This window comes from Garra rufa, chromosome 7 (genome assembly GCF_049309525.1).
Source record: "Garra rufa chromosome 7, GarRuf1.0, whole genome shotgun sequence".
Lineage (NCBI taxonomy): Eukaryota > Metazoa > Chordata > Actinopteri > Cypriniformes > Cyprinidae > Garra > Garra rufa.
The window spans coordinates 8,354,641-8,359,813 of record NC_133367.1 but is presented as its reverse complement, the minus strand read 5'-3'; positions in this window follow the sequence as shown (position 1 = coordinate 8,359,813).

Genomic DNA, 5,173 nt, shown 5'->3' with positions numbered 1-5,173 from the left:
GAGCACTGGCTGTTGTCAGACTCCTTGTGCAAACTAAAATCTCACTGAATTATTACAATTAATGGCAACATGAATGTTAACTGTAATGTAAACTGATATTTCCTACTGACACAATACAGCAAAAGATAGAAATAACTGACTTTAAACCATTTTTAGCTAAAATTCTAGTGGAATAAAACTTTTGCACAGTACTATACAGAACAAAACATTTTACTGAAAATATCAAAAGTTAATTTCAGGTTTTCAGTCACTTTTGACCATAAAGACCACAAGTGTATCTCACAAATAAGGAGCATCAGAAGGTTGAAGCTTGAAAGTGACTGTAAGCTGGAGATACTAAAGTGAATTGATATCTAACAGTTTAATTTAATTCGATATTCGGTAACACTTTATTTCGATGGTCCATCTGTTGACACTCTACTAGTTATCAGTATTTAGTTGCATGTCAACAGTGCATCAGTTGACATTCAACAACATTGTTTCAACAGACAAGCAACTTACATTCAACTAACTGCCTGTAGATTATAAAGTGCATGTTAGTTTCTAATTTATAGATTTTACAAAAAGTGCATGTTGACTTTCAGTATGTCTTTTGCAACATGTTATTAACTAATAGTCAGCTAACTTTCTGTAGATTGTGTTACCATCTTCTAAATTGTCTACCAACTTATTAAAATTTATCTGTCAGTTGATAGTCTACAGTCATGTCAACATATGATACACAGCATATTATATCATCCTTACTTAAGAGCCTAAAATACATCAAATGAATAATTACTTAACCATCTCATTTTTATCAAAATCACTAGTTTTTTATCTGTTGATAGTTAACTAAACATAAGTTGTGCATCTGTTGTGTGTCAACTAATCTAAAGTTTACATTCAGCAGACTATTACTAGGCATTCTCAACTAAGCATTTGTAGATATATTTTAGGACTATCCAATTAAAGTGAAAAACAGTTGATAACAGTAGAAAGTCTATAAACTATCAACAGAACACATACAAGCATGCATTAATTGTATGCAATATATTTGCAGTTTAAAATGAAAGTCAATACCAGACAATGAAAATACAATAGAACAAACACTACAGGCAGGATATTGGAGAAAGTTGTTTTATTAACAATATATTTACACAAACCCACTGTTTGCTAGTGTATCCGATCTGAACAGTCTGATTATGTGTGGCAAGTTTGACATCAATTAACAAATATTTATATATAAAACATATATAAAACAAACAAACAGAAGTTACTTTACTCCTGAGGTGACATGGTGCTGTTTGTTTGTTTGTTTGTTTTTTTTTTTATATAACTTACCCATTTAATAGCGAATATAAAAGGATCTAAAACGTAGGCTAACTAACCAAAATATGCAGGAAGATTCTCATTTTGATAATAAAACATAAAAATATTTTTTATAGTCGCTAGTCACACTCCTACCTCGAAACCTAACGTTAACCATATCTCTCTGTACAGTAATAAAAAAACATGAAAGACGGAAACGTGCAATCGCAATAATTTATTCATAAACAAAAATGTCAACAGCTGTACCAAAAAGTAATCCAAATGACTATGCGTTTGCAGCCGCAGTCGTCTCTGACGGAATACAGTAGGTTTCTTTGAGGTGCAGAGCAGGATTTAAGTTGTTGATGGCTGAAAATATTATCCAGATTATTATCCTGATCCTCTCCGTCTAGGCGCCCGCGCATCATTCAAACACGTCTCACCAGAAACACGGCATGTCGTAATCTGTGGCGAATGCTGGCAAGAGCCAATGAGCGTTCGGTTTTCCTGCCGTAAAACCTGTAGTTTCCTAGTGTGTCTATATTTGGGTGTTGCCGCTGGACACGCTGCTTTGGATGGAAATGAAGATCGTCAGATAAAGGCTTGAATTTGGGTCTGGTCCTCGCAATCGCATGAATTCTGAAAATCTGGATTACAGCGCCCAAATCAAATCGTTTAATTTTGTAATTAAGATGCGTGTTCGGTGTATTTCATGGTTCTAGTGTTAGTCACAGCATGTCAGAGAAAACGCCTGTTGTGTCCCACGACTCCCACCACGGCAAACAAAGTTAATTAATATTACATGAATGGTTAAACGATTGCAGAAATGTCATTTATTTTAATGGTTTAAAGTGTATTCTTGTTGAACATTTTGTACACCTGTTCTTGGAAACGAGCTGGTAACCGAAATCACAGAACAGAATGTAAGTTAATGTTATAATTTCATTTTAAGTAAACTATTAAATTATTTAATAATGCAGTTGAATACACAAGGCAATTTGTATGACAACAAAAAACAGCAATAATAATTAAATTAGTGCTGCAATTTCAATATTCATAAGGATTTGTTTTTAGGTGTCGTCAATATGTTAGTATTGTACATTAAAATTCTAAAAATACGTATGTATTTGTACGTTTAGATGCTGTAAATACGTCAGTATTGTACGCTTTAGTGTCTGGAAAAACATAAGTAAATGTACATTTTGTAGAACCACATTTTACGTAAAATAAATACGAATTATCATGAGATCACGTTGGTTTTATATATTTACATTTACATTTACATTTATTCATTTAGTAGACGCTTTTATCCAAAGCGACTTACAATTGGGAATACAACAAATGATTCATCCTAAGGAGGCAGATCGACATAGGAAGTGCTCAAAAATACCATATGTCAGGCATTGTTAGATGGGAAGATCAGGAAAGAGAGGAGAAGAAATTTTTTTTTTTTTTTTTTTCAGATAGATAGTGTCGAAAAAGATGGGTTTTCAGCAGTCGCTTGAAGACAGTAATGGAGTCAGCGTTTCGGATGGGGGTGGGAAGATCATTCCACCAGGTAGGGACATTGAAGGAGAATGTTTTGGAAAGTGATTTCGTGCCTCTCTGTGGTGGTACAATAAGGCGTCTTTCACTAGAGGATCTCAGACTTCTGGAGGGAGTGTAGATGTGTAGTAGTGAATGGAGGTAGGCAGGTGATGAGCCGGTGGCTGTCCTATAGGCCAGCATCAGTGTCTTGAATTTGATGCGTGCTGTAACCGGTAGCCAGTGCAGGGATATGAAGAGAGGTGTGACATGGGCCTTCTTGGGCTCATTGAAGACGAGCCGTGCTGCTGCATTCTGAATCATTTGTAGAGGCCTGATTGTACATGCTGGAAGACCAGCAAAAAGAGCATTGCAATAGTCCAGCCTGGAAATGACCAGGGCCTGGACGAGGAGTTGTGCAGCATGCTCTGTTAGGAAGGGCCTGATCTTTCTGATGTTGTGCAATGCAAACCTGCAGGATCGAGCAGTTTTAGCTATGTGTTCTTTAAAAGTCAATTGGTCATCAAAGATTACACCAAGATTTCTGGCTGAAGTCGATGGGGTAATTGTTGATGAACCTAACTGGATGGAGAAGTCATGTTGTAAAGTTGGAGTGGCGGGAAAGACAAGGAGCTCAGTTTTAGCTAGATTGAGCTGAAGATGGTGTTCCTTCATCCATGCAGAGATATCCGCCAGGCAGCCAGAGATCCTTGCAGCTACTGATGGATCATCTGGTTTGAAAGAAAGATAGAGCTGTGTGTCATCAGCATAGCAATGGTAGGAGAAGCCATGTGCCTGTATGACGGGGCCCAGAGATGTAGTGTATATGGAGAAGAGGAGGGGTCCAAGAACTGATCCCTGAGGAACCCCAGTGACCAGCTGATGAGTTTTGGAAACCTCCCCTCCCCAGGCCACTCTGAAAGACCTACCAGAGAGATAGGATTTGAACCAGCGAAGTGAAGTCCCTGTGATGCCCAACGATGAGAGGGTAGACAGAAGGATCTGGTGATTTACCGTGTCAAATTCTGCAGAAAGGTCCAGTAAGATGAGTACTGATGATTTGGAATCAGCTTTTGCAATCCGCAGGGCTTCAGTGACAGACAGTAGTGCCGTCTCAGTTGAATGGCCACTCCTGAACCCTGACTGGTTAGCATCCAATAGGTTGTTCTGTGAGAGAAATAAAGATAGCTGGTTGAAAACAGCTCGTTCCAATGTTTTTGCTATGAACGGAAGGAGAGAGACAGGTCTATAGTTGTCTATGAGTGAAGTGTTAAGTGTAGGTTTTTTGAGCAGTGGGGTTACCCGGGCCTGCTTAAATGTAGTGGGGAAAGTGCCTGTGAGAAGAGATGTGTTGATGATGTGTGTGAGCGCTGGTAGGATTGTAGGGGAGATTGCTTGGATAAGGTGTGAGGGGATGGGGTCTAAAGGACATGTCGTCGGATGGCTGGAGAGGAGAAGTTTGGTTACTTCTGCCTCAGAATGGGGATGGAAGGAGAAGAGGCGAGTTTCAGCCGTGGGTGTGGTCAGTTTTAGTTCCTGTATGTGTGGAGCTGAGAACTTATTACTGATAGATGTAGTTTTGTCTGTAAAAAATGTGGCAAAATCATCAGCTGTTATAGAAGTGGTGGGAGGTGGTGGAGGGGGACAGAGCAGTGAATTAAAAGTTTTGAAAAGGTTGCGTGTGTCCGGAGCATTGTTGATCTTGTTGTGGAAGTATGAAGATTTGGCAGTATGGACTTGGGTAGAGAAAGATGAAAGCAGAGACTGATACATACTCAAGTCAGATGGATCCTTAGATTTGTGCCATTTTCTCTCAGCTGCCCTAAGTTTGGACCGATGCTCACGAAGAACATCGGATAGCCATGGGTTGGAAGGAGCATCCCGTGCTGGCCTGGAGGAGAGAGGGCATATTTCATCTAGGCAAGAAGTAAGAGTGGAACATAACGTGTCGGTTGCTGCATTAGTATCCAGAGATGTGAAGTGGGTAGGAGAGGGAAGAGAGGAGGATATTGATGAAGAGAGATGGGAGGGTGAGAGAGAGCGTAGGTTTCGTCTAAAAGTAACGGGTAGGGGGGGTGGGGGTGCACAAGTAGCAAGATGTAGGTTTAGTGTAATGAAGAAATGGTCAGAGATGTGAAGGGGTTTGACCACAATGTCGTCTGAAGTACAGTTTCGTGTGTAGATGAGATCAAGTTGGTTGCCGGATTTATGAGTGTATGCAGTGGTAGTGCGTTTTAGGTCAAATGAAGCAAGAAGTGAATGAAAGTCTGCAGCATAGGGTTTGTCCAGATGCATGTTAAAATCTCCAAAGACTAGAAGTGGGCTGCCATCTTCTGGAAAAGAGGATAGCAGCCCATCCAGC